Source organism: Pinus tabuliformis, chromosome 3_2 (genome assembly GCF_031772625.1).
Source record: "Pinus tabuliformis cultivar Carrire ecotype Pingquan chromosome 3_2, CPIR1, whole genome shotgun sequence".
In the NCBI taxonomy this organism is placed as follows: Eukaryota; Viridiplantae; Streptophyta; class Pinopsida; order Pinales; family Pinaceae; genus Pinus; species Pinus tabuliformis.
In genome coordinates this window covers 597,375,117-597,395,300 of record NC_142302.1, presented here as the reverse complement: position 1 = coordinate 597,395,300, position 20,184 = coordinate 597,375,117, and the positions used below count along the sequence as shown (strand labels likewise).

Genomic DNA, 20,184 nt, shown 5'->3' with positions numbered 1-20,184 from the left:
TAAGTGCATGAAGTCAATAAAGAAATAATATTAATCTCTCTCATTCATTAATCTATAAAAAATTTAGATATTGTTGAGGTTTTTAAGGAATTTTTTCCCTTCACCTTTTCTAGAAGAGTGAAGTGATCCCATAAAATAGGCTAGATGATTTTAGGAGATATTGGAACAAATTTCATTAATAAATGGATTAATTCTTATATATGATTCCTTTTTCAAGTATAATATGAAGTCTCCTATAAAGGAATGAATCATCATCATTTTCGTAAATTCAAATTTGGAAGTAATAAAAGATTTTGGTTGAAGTTTCTTGTTCGAAATAGTTTTTTTATCTTGAAGGATTCACCCCATTGCTTGGTTCAAGGTTTGGACCTACTTTGGAGTTTCAATGAATATTGAATCCCCTATACGTATTGATTGAATTATAATAGCTTCTAATTTAATTTGTTCCAAGAGTTGTGATTTTATTTCTGCAATTCTTGTACTTTCATTACCAACATGCATTTACTTTCTTATATTTACTTTATTTATTTTTCTTTATGATCTGTAACTAGAATAGTTTGCTTCATGGTTTTTCATTAGAAATGTTTTCTTTATTGTTTATTTTTTATTGTTATTAGAATAGTTTAATTTCTACAAATTTACTTCTTATTCATTCCCTTTATGCACATTTACTTTATTGCAACTTCCATTTCTTGTTATTAAAGTATTTTTCTTTCAATTTATAGCTTTCCTTGAAATATAATTAGCATTTCGTTTATGCTCATTTCCTTCCTTCTTACATTCCTATAATTAGCATGCTTCATTTTTGAAATATAATTGTATCAATGTAGTTTTCACATACAGTGCACGATACGTCACAACTTTGCATGAAGCCCAGGTTGACATTTAAAGTGAATAATTCAACATTCTTTTTGCAATTATTTGGCCGATAAGTATCGTTATATCTTACTTTAAAATAATTTATTACGAAACATGATTGGATCGCTACTTTCTCTAACACACCTAAATGTACTCATGATCCCAATGAGCATGTGATATAATTAATTTCATAACAACTCATTCAAGTCTCATCTTTCTTGTAGTGACTCACCCTTCTAGGCTCAAGTAATGATTTGAATGTTGGGAAAACTTGTTAATGCTATGGAAGCTCCCTCATTAGTATTAAAAAATGTGTTTAGGATCATCTCAAATTAACCAAAATGTGAAATATTATGTGTCAAGTATCGAGTGTCTTTTATGAGAAATTTATGAGATTAATTAGTTGTTTAAAACACATATACAACAACTAAATTGCAGAGAAGTAAAACACAACAACTCATAATACAAATCTGATAAAGGAGTTCACCCCTCATGGGCTACATCTCCTTGGACCTGCTTCAATGGCTAGGCCCTCTTTGGATTAATGGTCAACTCTCTGATTACATGCATCTGTGGTGCCCCTATGGCTTTGAAACCTACTCCATTGGATTCCAAAGACCCAAAAACCCCAAAAATGATTATTCAAGCTCTGCAATTGGACTTCAACTGATCTAGGCTTGACCTCCTCTCCTGGTGGCCCCAAGCTTCCTTAAACTTCAACGTAGTAAAATGACATGCAAAAGTGCCTTTCTGCCTCTACAACCTATTCCATTGTGTTCAGAGCATCCAAATCATCTAGTAATGACACTTTTTGAGCCAAAATTGGTCACATAATGAAGAAGTTATGGTCTCTTCAGTTTTCCCTAGGAAATATCCACCAAATCTAGAGAAAATCCCGTTAACCACACCAAATTTGGAGAAATGCCAGATTTGTCGAACTTGCCAAACTTCCATCAAGCTAATCTGCATTAATTAAGGGTTAATCATGTGTTAGTTAGCATAAAACTCCACTTAGCGTGTTAAGCGCATGGTTAGCTCTAAGCATCGAGCTCCGGTTATGAAGTTGGTCACATGTGGAGGGGTCTGGCCCTCTGCTCCTCCAACTGCCACGTGCTAATACATGAAATAAAAATCACTCCCATAGATTGTTAAGAAACATTGGCATGGCATGTGGTAAGGCTTCGGGTTTATGTGGGCAAGGTCGCGGGTTCGACTCCGTCGACCTGCCAAATAAACTTTTGTCACTGCCTGTTGATTATGATAGGCCCTTGGGGAGGGACACATCCAATAAAAAAACCAACGCATCAAATTGTTGACCATTCATAAAGCGCCACTTGGTGTGACCTCACTGGCTATTGACCAAACTTTTGACCTGCACAGTCACTTGCCATGTTAACAGTATGGACTACTAACTGGGTAGTGACTGTACTTTCTTTTTGCAAAAATCTTATGTTTGGCAAAGTGGACAGAAGTCTCTATATTTCTCATATGAGCTCCATTTTGAGTGAAACGAGTTGCATTGGCATTGTATAATTGAGACAGACGCAGTCATTCAGGTTTTGAGTGATTCTAAGCACTTTGATTTTTGAGCAAAATTTTGCCCCTAATCCAGATTCTGATCAAGTAATCCTCTTCTCTACAATATAATGCCTTAGTTTGTTTTCTTTGCTAAGATTTGTTTGTATGATAAGTGTCATGTACCAAATAAATTAAACTAATAAAAGATATAAATACACAGGGAAAGAAAAAAAGAAATTGGAAAAGAAAAATTAAGATAAGGATAATTATGACAAGTAGAGCCTTGGGAGTTGAGTAATTTATGATGTGAACATTATATATTATAAATGGGGAAATAATAAGAGAGACATATTCAAGGTGAGGGAAAATACTAGTCACAATCTTGTAATAATAGATTGAGACTCGGGCGTGGCTGGTGATTCAGCTGAACTAATAATTGGGAGGAGAGTTGTTCCCATACCATTTATGTGGAATTTTTGAAGAAACATGAAGGATCCAAATTCCAAGTCTTTGGATACCATGTACGCATCTTATTATTCATTTTTTCTAGGTGTTTCATGTGTATCAAAACTATCTTTTGATCCCGTGACCTGTGGGATAATAGCTAAAAGAAAGTTCCTCATGGAAGAGGAATATGAATACTCGAGTTGTGGGGATTAATGAGGAATACCTATTGATTTTATTTGGAATGGAGGATATGATAGACAATGGAAATGAAAATGATGATAAGAGACACTTAATTTTGTTTGCCTATTCATCTAATTTCTTTCATTCTACCATTGATAAAAATACCCAAGTTTCTTCTTCCATTGTGTTACATAATTTTAGGCATGGATCTCATCAGTGCTACCTCATCCTTATGACCTGTAATGATTAGTTATAGTAACAAAGTTCTTTGATTCCATCTTCATCCCTCATGTATTTAGAATTACCCAATCAAGTAATGCAATTATAGCATACTAAAATTGACTTTCCTACCCTCTTCTTGTGTAGGGCATGTCTCATTTCTTTTTTATAACTTCTTTCAATAGTAAAAATGTGAAGAAATAGTGGAGAATCCTATGGTTAGATGAAATTTTGAAATCCTTTTGATATTCCAAGTTGTTGGTGGTTTGTATATACATACTCAACCAAAAATTCATATAAAATGAAATATAGAAAGTGAACAAAACCATATTAATTTTGGTAAGAAGTGGGGGAAATTGCATATTCGATTGGATTGGATTTTCTTGACATGGTAAAAAAAAAAAAATCTCAAAGGACCAGTAGAACAAAATACTACCATGAAAATACATTGAATACTCCATGTAACATTTATTTCTCTTATATTACATTCCACACGTTGGTAGTCAACCCACCTTCATGCTTTCACTTTTATCAGATGTGATCATAAATAATTTGTACTATTACTTATGCCTGAATTCTCACACGTATTATATTTCATCCTACTCCTACATTTTACTATTGGTAACTCTTTTTCTTTGGTAGTACAGATCCCATATGTTATATTCTAGTTATCCGACACTAATTTTGGAAATCCGTGAATTCTAGTCCTTGTTTGGAAATTTGATTTGATTTTGAAAAGTAATGAATTTTCTTATGGTGTTTGCACTCTAGGACGGAACATATGGCATTTTAGAAGCATCATTGAGTGAAACCGTAGATTATCCAAGTTTGTAATCATTTATTTAGTTGATTAGGTTAAGGTGGTGTTAAATTGTGTTTGAAAGGCCATTTTAAGTGTTAATTTGTGAATATGGAACACATGTTTTTCCTTTTTATTTGATAGGCTGAAAGTTAGGATTACACAATCAAGTTGAAAGTCTAATTCTAATGAAGAATTATTTTTTCTTTGTCATAAATTCCTATCCTATCTCTCCATGGATTCAACAAAGATCAATGGTCTTGGTACTCTTGTTCTATAAGACGTTTCATGTTTCATGTCAAATCCTAGGAGATAAAGATGACAATACTTATAAATATGGACAACCATTAGGAAAAATCCATAATTGCCTTAATTATTAAAATGCATGGTGTTATGCACCATCACACAAGATCATAGATGTATATTAACTTCATCTTGATCTAGTGTTGTGATGGATCAGATTTTTCAAGATGTAATCTTTCATAATTTTTTCTTCCATTCAAGTGTTTTTGCATCAATAGCATATTTATCTTGTAAGTAGATCACAACAACAATCTATGTTTAATAGATGCCTATAGATTGGAGATCTAATATGCCAATATTTTCTTATTTCAAAGAAATGGAAGGACCAAATATATTTTATAGGGCCTATTGTTTTTGTGCATTTTCCATTTTATAATTTCTTTCACAATACTATATATGAGCTATATTAATGGAAATGATTCTCTAAGCTATTTTAACAACAATTTTTTTTTGATGTTACAACCCCAACTTATTCTTAGAGGCAAAAATCCCCATTTCAAAGTTCTGCAAGCTAGAAGGAGAGGACTATATTTCTCGCAAAATCCATTATTTTAGTGTTTATCTTGTTGATAGATGCCTGCAGATGATGTTCTTGTATTGGCCAAACATACCTGCCATGGTGGCAAATGATATTACAGAATATTGAGTTACATGATTAAGTTAACTTTGAGACAAATTTCATTGAATTGGGGAGTATTTCATGCCCCAAATCAATTAAATTAATAAAAGAAATAAATATATAGGGAAAGAAAAATAAGACATAGAAAAATAAATTAAGATAATGATAATTATGAAAAGTAGAGTCTTAGGAATTGAATCCTTTATGATGGAAAGACTCTATTTAAGAAAGGGGGAAATAATAATAAAGACATATTTAAGTTGAGAGAAAATACCGGTAGATATGGAAATAATAGATTAAGGCTCAAGGGTGGGTGGCAGTTGAGTTGAGCATGGGATGAGAATTGTTCCCATACCATCATTACATAGTTGTTGAAGAAATAGGAGTGAGAAAAATTCCAAGTCTTTGGATAGAAGGTATGGATCTTAGCATTCATTATCTTTCTCCACGTTACAAGAAGGCCAAGAGACTCATAGAGTCTTACAGCTAAGGCATCCCTCTAAATTTGTCAATCATAGCACAACACATCTCACATGTCATGCCCATGGTGATCATGAAATACGATAGGGTCTAGTGTAACCATAATGGTATTATTTCTAATTTTGTTTCTTTGTAACCACAATATATCATCCCCAGATATATATCTTATCTCACCTATTTCAAATGCATATATCTCTAATCATATGTATGATAAAATTTCAATCAAAAAAGTTGTTTTTCAAACTTGTTTCATAGATAAGTCAAATATCTAAAGTATGAGACCCTTATCATAATGTTTGGCTCTTTGTAGATTATAATACCCAACTATCATTATGGACTCACATTCTATGCAATTCTCAAGGGAATTCTACCTACAATTTTCACTTCCACTTGACCAAACAATGTTAATTTCTCATGCATAAAATCCTTTCAATACACCATTCACAACATATAGTAAATTCGTCAAAATCACCACATAGTCAATCATTCAATCATTTCAGCTACATACCGCACAATTTGAAAACAATCATTTTTACAGTATGCATAGACATACATTGCCATCATTCTTGGCAATAAATCATGCATTCAATATTTTATTTTAGTAATCCAATGTTAGCTCAATGTTGAGATTTATACATTTAGTCTCTCCACTAACATACCTATGTCAAAATTTATTAGCAATTCACTTTTCCACTTTAATTTCTCTAAGGCAAAGGATTCACACTCTCCACTTCAGTGTTCATTAATTCTTATAACATTATTATCAATTTATCTTCATGTTAGTAAATCATATTTGTACTTGTTCCACACAAGCATAAATTATTTCAATGCATCAAGAATATGCCTTACCAAATTTTCATACAAATAGGATCTTTCATTTTTCATATCCACCAAGTATTTAGTGACAAACATGTATTCATATTAGTAGTTCTTTGGTAATTTATATCATCTATGGAAAATCGAAATGCATGCTAATGATTTAATTTTATAATAACTCGTTACTAAGTGATGAAATCATTTTCTTCAAATATATAAGCTCTTAGAAAAATTCCTATATCCTCAAGCATATAATGAAATCTTGTATTTACTTCATGCATTACACAAACACAGAAATTCCCTGAATGTGTTATTAGAAATGGCTTTTTTTCTTCTTTTGTTTTTTCTGCTTTTTTTTAAACTTGTGAATAGTTACTCACGTAGATCGATCTATTTTCCATCATAGCAGTTTAAAATATGCATATATTACTAAATTTTTATTAAATATTTTATGCTAGCATCTTCCTTCTTTGATCATCCATTAAGAAGGCTATCCATTCAATTTAAGCATTCAAGTGAGAAACTATTAGAAAGATAAAAGAATGGCATAAAGGAATTCTTACTCAACTCCATTACCTTTCTTATTTATCTTAGTTGGTTTCCATAATTACATGGCTACCATCACTATGCACACTTAGCTAATGATTTTTCAAGGAGTCCACTTGGCTCGTTCTTTAGCTTCTTGACAAGCTTCCTCTTCTCATTGCCCTTAGGACTCTTTTTCAATGGTTGAAGGCACTTCTACTCCCTCAAATCCCATTTCCAATAAGGGATATTTTAATATTAAATTCCTAAGAATGTTTTCCATTTTTTCTTAATTCGAAAATTGATCCACATCAATTGGTTCTATATATGAATCCTTCATAGGTTTGGGTCTACATTAACATCTATAAATGAAGCAACAAACATGATAAGCATTAGACCAAGTCAATTAACATGCAAGAACAAAGAAAGTTCTCACACCACCTCACTCACTATGAATAATTAGTATACAAAGCACTATGCAACCTTGTATCTTATGAATAATACTTATTGAGGTAAATCCCATTATGGGGCTGTCGAAAATAATTTCCTTTATAATCAACTAACATGTTTCCCCATTTTGCAATACATGGATAATAATTTAAGGACCATGCCATATTGGTTCTAATTCTCTAGCCCCTAATTTGACATGGTTTTGATCATATATCAAACCCACATCTCTAGCTATAAAGATTCAAGTTCAAACATTTTTATCATATTGATTCTTGACATGCTATTTATCAAATTTTTTTGCTATCATTGCTTCACGATGGTGTTCATCTAGATAAGGAAAATATAAGAGATGTTCATCCTTGGCATAACTGTTGGGTAGTAATTGTACAACTAATTTCAATGAAGGTGTTTTTCACTCATTCAGTAATGCTACCTCCACTTCATAGACATGTTGAAATGGTGTAGACTTACTGGAAGTTTTCACTAAAGTTTGGTATTCCCATAATGCTAAAAAAACATAAGGTTCTAGATTGATTTGTGGTTCCCTATCATTGATTGGATCATTATATTAAAAACCTTATTAATGTCTTTTGATTGAGCATTAGCCTAAGGATAGTAAAGTTTTGAGCTATTATGAGGAGAACCCATTGTACAAGTATTCTAGACATCATTTTCTCTCAATAACGTCACTAGTTAATCGTAACAATGGCTTTAGGCACCCTAAACATAGAAATATTATGATGATTGAATATGAATAACATCATTATGGTGTTGTCATTGGAGTACGTATACATAGCTTCAAGCCACTTAGTAGATTAGTCAATGAACACAATGATGTAACCATGGTCATTTTTCGAGGAATGATTATAAGTCATAGAATCAATTCCCACATTGTGAGGAGCCAATATCAATAATGGAATGAATTGGAGAAAGATATGCATGCATTTTTCAAGAGACAACTTGACAAGGGTGATACTTCTAAATCAATGTCATACAATACTTTAATATTGTGGGCCAAAAGTATCCAATGTGTAAGATTTATGTGGCAATACTATAAATATGAACACAAATTATCTAACACAGTAATCACTCGGTACATGTTGAACCTCTTCACTGAAAAGACATCAACATAATACAATATCTACTCAACATTGATATAGTGTGTCTCCAATGATTGTGTAATTGATGTCTTCATGACATATTCACTAATGCTTATCTCAAGATAGATAAACATTTAACAATTGGATTTAAAGGTAGATTGAGACATCCTCGTACTAAGAATTAGAAGAATTAATGAGAAAGTTGAAATATGAAAATGCTCAAGATGTGATTTTTGTATTATATGGAAACTATCTAAAGGAGAGGTGGGAAGTTTTCCTTTTCCACAATTTCAAAAAATGAGTAGCGACCTCACTCTCCAACTATATTTACCAACTATCTTAAGAAAAATTTAAGATCCTCTACCCTAAGTGATTATGAGATGATTTTTTTGTCATTTTCACTAATTATGATTATGAAAAATGGAAAAGAAAAATAAAATCATAGAAAGAAAAAAATGGTTCTATGATACCAGTAAGGTCGCCATTTTCAAGTCAACATTGATATGTGGAGAAATAGCAAAGTTTTGTAGGAAATATCTACGCAATGTGAATTTCCTTTGGATGTAAAAAAGAAACACAAATGAAATAACAAATACTCTATACAAAGAACCTACAAATACAATGCACAAGGATTCTAATTGAATCATTTCTCACTAGGATGAGATCATCAACATCATAAAACAAAATCTAAATATTATCTGACGTTCTTTATTACCAACTAACAATAAAATTGAAGAAATAAAAACTACATAAGAACCTGCAAGTCAATTATAGAACACTTGTAACCTAGCTAGGTCAGTACTCTACTAAATCTGAGAGCAAACTAAGCAAAAAAATAAAAGAACTCCGTTATAATATGCATTTCCATATGATCTTTCAGTGACAACTCACGAGAGGGAAACAATCACTTCTTGTAAGCATGGAAAAGAGTGTTTGGCCACTTTTGTTAAAGAAATAGAACAAACTAGGGACGATAAATGAGAAACCTTGTAGATTTATCTAAGAACTAAGGTATTTTAAGGTTTTAAACATCCAAACAAAGATAAGACATAGTGATATGATACGAAAAACTTAAAAAAAGATATAAAAAAAATGGTCAAACCTTTCAAACTAGGGAAGACAAAATAGGCTATTCTCAATGGATTTGTCAATTATGTTGCTAGAGAAACTCATATGAGTAAGAATTCCCACTCACCAATTTGATTAAAATCAAAGATAAAATATGGATAAATCTTTATGACCTCTCACACTAGATTTAAATTTAAATTGTTCATTCAATCTACACTAATAGGGAAAGGACATTTTGTTTTTGCATTTTTCCTATCATAATCTCACTTGGTCTCACTTGATGTAACTTTGAGACTCCACTTCTAGCAATTACAATTAACTATCTATGTACAAATGACATAACATACCTCCCTTAGGCTCATTTAGCATTAAAAAATATAAATATAAACCCGATATACTTTATTTTGTTAAGAAAAAACTGACATGCCAATGTATAATATAAATGACCAAAGTATCACGAATATTGGATGGGAAATGCCATGTATCTACTTAACTAATGAATGAAAACACAATAATGTAATGTTACCTTCCAGCTCTATGTTGCTTTAGACCTTCGTTATCCCTACCCCAAATGTGGATGGATGTAGCAATATGTACCATATCAACAGTGTTTTACTGTTTTATAGGATGTGTTAAGGATGTTTTTAATTCCAATTCCCCGAAGTTCATCAATTTACGAAAATGCCAAATTTGAAAATTTTGCAAGACGTGTTATTAATTTGTTTGCCAGGTCGTAACTCAGTGAGAACTCTTCTAGCGAAATAAACATTAGTATCACCCTTCTATATGAATTAAACTCACGATAGCATATAAATATTTCCCGTCCACTAAAAGTCAATCTAAAATCCAGGAGAACCTGTTCCCATGTTATGAATGCAAATAAATAGCACTGCATAAACTGACTCATGAGTCTTGACTGATTGTTGGCAATTTCAGATTGCTATCCATTAGAACTTTTAGTAATTTACTATTTACAGGAACCGAATGCAATGGAGGAACCCAGCAAACATGGGCCCCACAATCACTCCGTTGAACAAGTATTACAAGGGAATGAGGTCATATCAGTGCAATAGACGATGTTGGTTACACGGGTTTCATGCTAATGCACTTTGACGTGCTAGATAGTAGATACTCCAGTCACAAATTGGTATCCATCCAAAATGGTTTGACCATCCAAAAAAACAGGATGGAAATAACGACTTTCTGCTGCTGTGAATAAACACTCTTTATTAATTCCAAACAAAACATATAACTGATAATGTAGGGTCATTCATCGATCGTAATGGATGAGGGCATTAATGTCTGGTCCCCATTCCACCGTGGGAATAGTAATATTTCATGTGCATATGCATTTGTTTTCGCTGTCGTGAGGTTATTTTCACATGTTTGTAAAAGGTTAAAGGGCCAACCAAAAAATGCCCTCTTATTAATCACATAGCTACACGGAGTTGTTCCTGTTGGGAATTTTCTGGTATATTCCAAAACAAAATCACTGAACAGAGAGTAATACTCTGTTTTTGTCACAGGATCTTTAACACTAGAGAAGCTCAGAGTTTTTGTCACAGGATCTTTAACACAGGGAAGTTTAAAATAGATTGCTAGAGAAGCTCAGAGTTTTTCACACACATAAAACTTTATATTCATTAATAAACTGCCTGATATAAACTTCATCCTCGTAATAGAGGGATTTACCAAGAACTTAAAAAAAAATTACTCTGTCTCTTTTAGAAATTTTACACTACTGTGTGTAAAAAATTCTTTTACATTTACTGCTGTAAAAACAATCTTTAACTTCAGAAAATTACATTCACTGCTGTAAAAAATTTCTGAAATTTTACACCACTGTGTGTAAAAAATTCTTTTACATTTACTGCTGTAAAAACAATCTTTAACTTCAAAAAATTACATTCACTGCTGTAAAAAATTTCTTCAATACATATGCTGGAGCGCATTACATTTCATTTTCAACCAACAAAAAAAATTCCTTTCAACAAAATGATCTGATATATTTACGCTGCTGCGTATTTCATATTCCCCTTAATTTTTCCTCCCTTTCATTTTTAAAATGAACAAAACTGCTGTGTGTATATTTTTCTATGTACTCTGCTTCCCTTACATTACAATGCATTCTCAAAACAATACACTCCTGCTGCTGCACATTTCACATTTTTTTCAACAACAAGACTACCTCACGTTGCTGCATGGATTCACCTTCCATATACAATACACACCATACAAAAGAAAACATAACACATAAAATACGTTTTTACTATGCCCATACCTCTGTAAAATTAAAAAAAAAACATTAAAATTAAAATTTCTACCTACATTATACGAACAAAAGTAAATATCATTAATTATTTTACTGCAGCAAACGGCGATCAAATTCAAAACTTCACGCAATATTCATGTGCAGGCCTGAACATCAACTTTGACTTAATCAGACGGTGGACATTCTTCACTTTAATCAAACGGTTATCGCTTGCCCAATCCAAACGAACGTTACGTCTCGATAAAAAGTGGTTTTGGGAAAAGCACTGAGGACATGTGTCAGCTCAGAGTTTTATCGCATCCGTTCGGAGGAAAACCACTTTTCAGCAAAAGCGGTGCGATAAGGTTCAACGGTTTTCTGAATTAAATGGGCGCGGCAGTTTGAAATTAATATTTCAACACTCCCCTTTAATTTCAGCTGCTGGGTTATCAGTCATACCCAGACATTTCCTCAAAAATTCAAAGCTTTTCTGGTCCAATGGCTTTGTCAGAATGTCTGCAACCTGTTCCTAAGTCCTGCAATGTTTTAAAACAATTTCTCCATTGCTTACCAATTCTCTGATGTAATGAAACCTTGTGTCAATGTGTTTCGTTCTCTTATGAAACACCGAATTCTTGGATAATGCAATAGCTGAGCTATTGTCACAAAAAATAACCATTCCTTTTGCCTGCTCTCGGCCTAAGCTCCTTAACGTCCTTCTCATTCAAACTGCTTGACATGCTGCTGCTGTAGCTGCCACATATTCTACCTCTGCTGTAGACAATGCTACAATGGGTTGTTTCTTAGAAGCCCATGAAATGGCTCCTGAACCCATGTGAAAGACATAACCGGATGTGCTTTTCTGATCATCTACACTTCCAGCCCAATCGCTATCAGTGTATCTAATTATATATGAACATTCTGAAGTAGTATATAAAATGCCAAATCTTTTAGTACCTTTAACATACCTCATAATTCTTTTTTCTGCCTGCCAATGTGCTTCTTTTGGCCTCTCCATGAATCTGGAAATTAAACTAACAGCAAACATTATATCTGGCCCAGTTGCAGTGAAATACACAAGGCTGCCAACTATACTCTTGTACAAACTAGGATCAAAATCCTTGTTACTGTCCTCTTTGCTGAGTTTTAATCCTATCATTGTGGGAGTGATTGCTGCCTTGCTGTCCTGTATATTGAATCTCTCCAACACTTCATTAACATATTTTGCTTGTGAGATAAAAATCCATTTTCATTTTGATCTACTTCTATTCCTAAGAAGTATCTCAGCAAACCCATGTCAGTCATCTCAAATTCTTCTTTCATGACCGTTTTGAAATTTTCGATAAGGCAATCGTCATTACCTGTGAAAATAACATCATCAACATATAACACAACAATTAGCATTTTACCATCCTTTTCTTTGATGTAGAGGGTGGGTTCTCCCTCACACTTTTCAAATCCATTTTCCAATAGATAGGAATCTATCCTACTGTACCATGCTCTTGGTGCTTGCTTCAACCCATAAAGGGCTTTCTTCAATCTGCATAGTTTATGCTCTTGGCCTTTCTTTTCATAGCCTGGAGGTTGTTCAATGTAAACCTCTTCCTTTAACACTCCATTAAGGAATGCTGACTTCACGCCCATTTGGTAAACTTTCCACTTGTTTTGTGTTGCTATAGACAACACTGCTCTCACGGTTTCCATTCTAGCAACCAGTGCGAAAGTTTCCTCATAGTCTCTCCCATACTGTTGCTTATATCCTTTGACAACAAGTCTTGCCTTGTGTCATTCTATCTTGCCTTCAGCATTACTCTTGGTATTGTAAACACATTTGACTCCAATGACCTCTTTTCATTTTGGTAGTTCAACCAAATTCCATGTCTTGTTTCTTTCTATGGCATTGATTTCCTCATCCATAGCTTCTATCCATTTCCTATCCTTAATTTCATCTTCGAAATGAATAGGATCATCAACATGACAATATAAAGCAAACAAAGAATTCATACCTTCATAAAAAATGTCACTTAAATTTGTGAACTTCTTACCTCTTTCATTTGTTGTAAAAGTGTTTGAAGAAGCACTTATTTCCTCCTTGTGGTGTGCTTGTAGAAGCACTTTCATTTCTTCGCAAGGGTGTCTCTTGCTATCCTTGTGTTGGCGCTGCTGTTTGGGGATGTATTTCAGCCATCTCCTCATTATCTTCATAATGAGACAAACAGTTTTTAACATTCACTGTTTTCTCTATGCTTCCATCCCAAGCTTCCTCCTCAATAATTTGAACATCTCTGCTCACAAAAAACTTCTTGGTAGATGGGATATACAACCTGTAAGCTTTGGATTCCTCTGAAAATACATTTCTCCCCTTTGTTGTCCAACTTCTTCCTTAGCTGATCTGGAATGTGTGCATAAGCCACACAACCAAAAACTTTCATGTGGGTAACTCCTTGCTTTCTCTCACTCCATGCTTCTTTCGGCACTATGTTCATGACTGCTTTTGTAGGACACCTATTCAAAATATATACTGCAGAGTGTACAGCTTCAGCCCAATAATCATTTGACAAATGCTTTTCCTTTAACATACTCCTTGCCATGTCTATGATTGTCCTGTTCTTCCTTTCAGCAACTCCATTTTGTTGCAGGTGTACCTAGCTGTAAACTGTTTGTGAATTTCATTTTCTCTACAAAAACGTAGAAATCCTTTGGAGATATACTCACCTCCTCTATCAGTTCTTAGAACTTTGATATGCAGCCCACTTTGGTTTTCCACAAGTGCTTTGAAATTTCGAAATTTTTCAAACACTTCACTTTTGTTCTTTAGAAAATAAACCCAAGTTTTTCTGGTGACATCATCAATGAATGTTAGAAAATATTGGCTGTCTGCTAATGATGGAGTTTGCATCGGTCCACATAAGTCTGAGTGGACAATCTCTAAGGGTGCTTTTGCCCTTATGCTTTTCCCTGATGGAAAACTTTCTCTGTGTTGTTTTCCCAAGACACAACCTTCACAAAGGTTGTCTGGTTTCTCTATCAATGGTAATCCTCTTACCATTCCTTTTCTACTGAACAAGTTAAGACCTCGAAAGTTGAGATATCCAAATCTCAAGTGCCACAACCAATTTTCATCCTTTGGTACGCTTTGGAAAGCCTCTTGTCTCACTGCTGCTATTACTTCTTTATTTTTCAAATCTGCCTTTATCCTGAGAGGGAACATCCTGTTCCTTGTCATCTTCACTTCAGCAATGCATCTTTTGCTGGGTGCTCTATCCATGATGGTGCATACATTATTCTCAAATAAAACATTGTAACCCTTTTGAACAAGCTGTTCAATACTCAAGAGGTTACATCTCATTCCAGGAACATAATAGACATCTGCTATGGTTTTCTTTTCACCTTTCTTTGTAAATATTTTTACTTCTCATTTTCCCATAACAGAAATTTTACTATCAGTCCCAAGTGTGACTTGTGACTTCACACTCTGATCTAAAATAGAAAACAGGGCTATGTTTCCTGTCATATGGTTACTACAACCGGAATCTAGAAACCATATATGTTCACTGTTTGTTTCAGCCATCTTACAAGCTAAAAGCACATTATCTTGGCTGATATTTTCTCTAGTGATATTTGCACTAGATCTATTATTCATATCATGTTGCTTCTTCCTACATTCATTTGCATAATGCCCATATTTTTTACAATAATAACATTGGACATTGGATTTTTCATACCTTTTTCTTGAGCATGATGTTGTCCACTTTGTTGGCTGCTACCTTGGCCTTGGTTCTGATTTGGATTGCTGCCTCTTCCTTGAGCATTTGCTGGACTGCTCCTTCCACCTCTGTTTTGGCTTCTGCCTCTTCCTCTCTTGTTTCCTCTGCCTTGACCTCTTCCTCTTCCAAAAGACATCTGGGTCTTGAAGGCTTGCTCTAGAGATGAGTTTTGATTTCTACTAAACCTCTGCTCATGCGTTATCAGTGATGCATGAAGTTCATCAACTGAAAGTTTGTAAGATCCTTTGTCTCTTCTATGGTGGTGACAATCACATCGAACTTTGAGGGTAGGACCCTCAATAGTTTCTCCACAATCCTCCTTTCTTCAAGAGTCTCTCCATGAGACCTTATTTGTGTGACGAGACCAATTACATGTGTGAAGAATGAGTCAATATTTTCTGACTCCTTCATGCACAAATTCTCAAAATCTCTTCTCAGCAACTGTAGTTTTCCTGTCTTAACTTTCTCCATGCCATGATAGGATGTCTTGAGAGTTTTCCATGCTTCTTTGGATGTCTTGGCTGCTGCTATCCTTGGAAACACACTCTTATACACTGCTTGATACAAAAATACGAGGGCTTTTGAATCCTTCTTCTTATTGTCTTCAACAGATCTTTCTCTGCATGAGTTAATATATTAAACTCATCTTCATCTCCTGGTTCTTCAAACCCATATTCAACAAGTTCCCATAAATCTTGTGAGGCAAATAGGGCTCTCATGGTTATTGCCCAATAGCCATAGTTTTTCCCATTAAACTGTGGGAGCTGAGTATTAAACATGCCCATGCTAATGCTGGTGCTGGAGCCAGCCATTCTTGCACTCTTAACTATGCTTCAAATACTTGAATGTGTATTTAAAATAATTGACTGTTTCTTCAACAACAACACAAAAAACTAACAGAGAAATACCTTGGATTCTTTGACTGAGTCTTCACTTTGCTGGAGAAGCTGCTACAGCTAGAAACCTCCCTTCAGCTTCTTTGACACCTTCAAAGAGCCTGGACAAGCTCTGATACCACTGTTGGGAATTTTCTGGTAAATTCCGAAACAAAATCACTGAACAGAGAGTAATACTTTGTTTTTGCCACAGGATCTTTAACACGGGGAAGCTTAAAATAAATTGCTAGAGAAGCTCAGAGTTTTTCACACATATAAAACTTTATATTCATTAATAAACTGCCTGATACAAACTTCATCCTTGTAACAGAGGGATTCACCAAGAACTTAAAAAAAAATTACTCTGTCTCTTTTAGAAATTTTACACTACTGTGTGTAAAAATTTCGTTTACATTTACTGCTATAAAAACAATCTTTAACTTCAAAAAATTACATTCACTGCTGTAAAAAATTTCTTCAATACATATGCTGGAGTGCATTACATTTCATTTTCAACCAACAAAAAAAAAATTCCTTTCAACAAAATGACCTGATATATTTACGCTGCTGCGTATTGCATATTCCCCTTCATTTTCCTCCCTTTCATTTTTCCAACGAACAACACTGCTGTGTGTATATTTTTCTATGTGCTCTGCTTCCCTTACATTACAATGCATTCTCAAAACAATACACTCGTGCTGCTGCACATTTCACATTTTTTTCAACAACAAGACTACCTCACGCTGCTACATGGATTCACCTTCCATATACAATACACACCATACAAAAAAAAACATAATACATAAAATACGTTTTTACTATGCCCATACCTTCGTAAAATAAAAAAAAACATTAAAATTAAAATTTCTACCTACATTATACTAACAGGAGTAAATATCATTAATTATTTTACTGCAGCAAACGGCGGTCAAACTCAAAACTTCACGCAATGTTCATGTGCAGGCTTGAACATCAACTTTGACTTAATCGGACGGTGGACAGTCTTCACTTTAATCAAATGGTTATTGCTTGCCCAATCCAAATGAACGTTACGTCCTGATAAAAAGTGGTTTTGGGAAAAGTACCGAGGACACGTGTCAGCTCAGGGTTTTATCGCGTTCGTTCGGAGGAAAACCACTTTTCAGCAAAAGCGGTGCGATAAGGTTCAACGGTTTTCTAAATTAAATGCATGCGGCAGTTTGAAATTAATATTTCAATAGTTCCAAGATCTTTGACCAAGATCCTTTCAAATGAAAGGACGAAATGCAAATGTATGAGAAGACCCCATGTTGGTGCAATAATGCGCCGACCCCATGTTCCTTGTAGCGTTGCTTCATGTTTTATTTTACAACTGTCACTGCCAATAAAAAGTTCAAATATATTCTATCAAACAACAAAAAAGGATTGTGGTTATATATAAGTTGATTATATATTTCCCTCGTTTCACTTTTTATGAACAAAATCCTCAGTCGGATTTGCTTCTTGTTGCTTGGGTGTTTTCATGACTTGCAGAATGGACCTGACATGTGCTATTAATCTCTATGTTGTAATAGCCAACGACAACATTAATTAATAAATGATATCCATATATGTTTGTGAAAGTTTGCAAAATAACTACAACTCCTTAATATACAAAAGCGACTCCTATGGATCTATGTTATACACATGGGGTCTGTTGGTGATTGGGTAAATATGGAGTCAAACACTCAATACATTAATAATTTTTAATGCGGGATGAATAGTAGTCGCTAGCAATGAGTGGCAGTTGGAGATTATTGTACACATTTCGCATCCCCAGCTCTCAATACGTGTGGATCTATAAGTCATTCAATATAATATAACCAAAAGGACTGTTAACGACACCATGCAATTCCAACAACATATAATTTAGATGACTACATAACGTGTAACACATAATTTTATGCATGTTAACTTAAGAAGAAACATTCATGAAATCTATTACTTATATGATTGGTTGAAACTTGATAAGGCAACTGGAAGAGAAACGTCCACCCTTTTCCCAACCGTAGATCAGTTGCACCGTAAATCTCTTGCAATTGATCACCTCCGAGCTGGATTTACGGTTTGAGATAGTTGCATGTGACTGAAAAAGCACAGTGAGAGGGAGATGGTTCTGACAATTATGAACCACTAAGGAAATTTTTTTCCCATGTCTTCTTTTCCACTGTGAGGTGGTTATTTATGTTCTTTATGCTCCCTCCACGTAGCTAAAGCGCACTTTCATGCCTTGTCACACCACAAAGAGAGATTTTAGGGTCGGCACAAGGTGCCTCATCCCTTCATGGAGTCAGCCACTAGTGGTGTTGCGATGTCATATCGGTTAGCTCAAATGATTATTGTTCATCCAACCCAATCTAGTTTTCATTTTTAGAAGTTTTCCCAAGGGATTTTTATGGTTATCAACCAACACCACGAGGACAGTGCACGCGGCCCTCCACAAGGGCGCACACTTCATTTCTCGACCACCACAACGATAAATCGACAGGTAGTAATCCACCTGCACTTGTGACGATGCAACATCCCGTGTTTGTTTGCACCTCAAGTCAAGCGACGCACTAGCCTAAGTCATTCCACATCTGACTGATACACATCGACAACCTCCATCTGCTTTCCTCCTGGCAATTTCAAGCACTCTTTCACTCTTTTTTCAAAGTCCTTTTCAGCTTTACCTCGTGGTACTTGTTCGCTAACGGTCTCTCACCTGTATTTAGCCTTGGACGGAATTTATCACCTAATTAGGGTTGCATTCCGAAACAACTCGACTCACCGATAATGCATGCGGCAGGGTCCCAGCCTGACAGGGCTGTCACCCTCTCAAGTGCCCCCTTCCAAGGGACTTGGCCCAGGTCTATTGTTGAGGACGTTTCTGATGCTACCGCCCGATTTTCATGTTGGGCTCTTCCCAGTTCGCTCGCCGCTACTAGGGGAATCCTTGTAAGTTTCTTTTCCCCCGCTTAATTATATGCTTAAACTCAGCGGGTGTTCTTGCCTGAGCTGAGGTCGCAAGTTGGAGCTAAATCTACCCTACCCGATGGGAGGAAAAAAGAGAGCAAAGAAAATTTGAGCGATGCCACACAAAACCCGCATCAGCTAACGCTGACTGCCCAACCAAGGGGACAAGAACGCTGACTGCCCAACCAAGGGGACCAGATCACCACTTGCCGACGCACGCCACGAAACATCACTTGAGGTATTTCGGCCAACCGCATCGCATTAGGTATGGATGACCAGCTTCGCTGTTCCCTAACATATTGCAAGGAATGTGTTTGAATGGGATGCGATGCCCAGAAAGATGTGCCCTTGATCGAGGTCTCAGGTGAAAATTGTGTCCAAAAACTCAATGATTCATGGGATTCTGCAATTCACACTAAGTATTGCATTTCGCTACATTTTTCATCGTAACAAGAGCCCAGATATCTATTGTCGAGTGTCCTTTCCATGTATTACCGACAAATTCGCCACAACACTTAATAAAGGGTCACCCCATGACAAATGGCTAAAATCCCCCCAATCACAACAATCAACAAGCACCCATCCCCTCGAGGAAATTGCACTCCATCACCCGCTCAGTGAAGGGAGGCTCAAATAGAGATAAACAAGCTCCCCAAACCCCATGCCTTTACAAAGAGAGGGGGTCTTGCAAGGAACGATGATAATTGTTAAACTCTACTATTCACGTATTCCAGCAAAGATGTCACAGTACACCTATATGCATAGTAACAACCAAAAACTAGATCAAGTGTGGATTTAATGGAATATTTATAGTTTAGTATAGGTCGCACAAAAAGTGGATATTCGTATGGTTACCCAAAGATAGTAGAAAACTATTGAAGATCTTGTTTGAATTTGATCATGCAATATTTGAAATCAACTCTATATCAAATATCC

At 35.0% G+C, this 20,184-nt stretch overlaps 1 non-coding gene across 1 annotated transcript; it reads right to left on the bottom strand.

Annotated features, from left to right (window-relative positions):
- Positions 1-19,574: 19,574 nt before the first annotated feature.
- Positions 19,575-19,728, bottom strand: LOC149182003 (5.8S ribosomal RNA). Its single transcript, XR_016257873.1, has one exon. It is a non-coding gene; the product is annotated as a 5.8S ribosomal RNA (ribosomal RNA).
- Between the last annotated feature and the right edge of the window lie 456 nt (positions 19,729-20,184).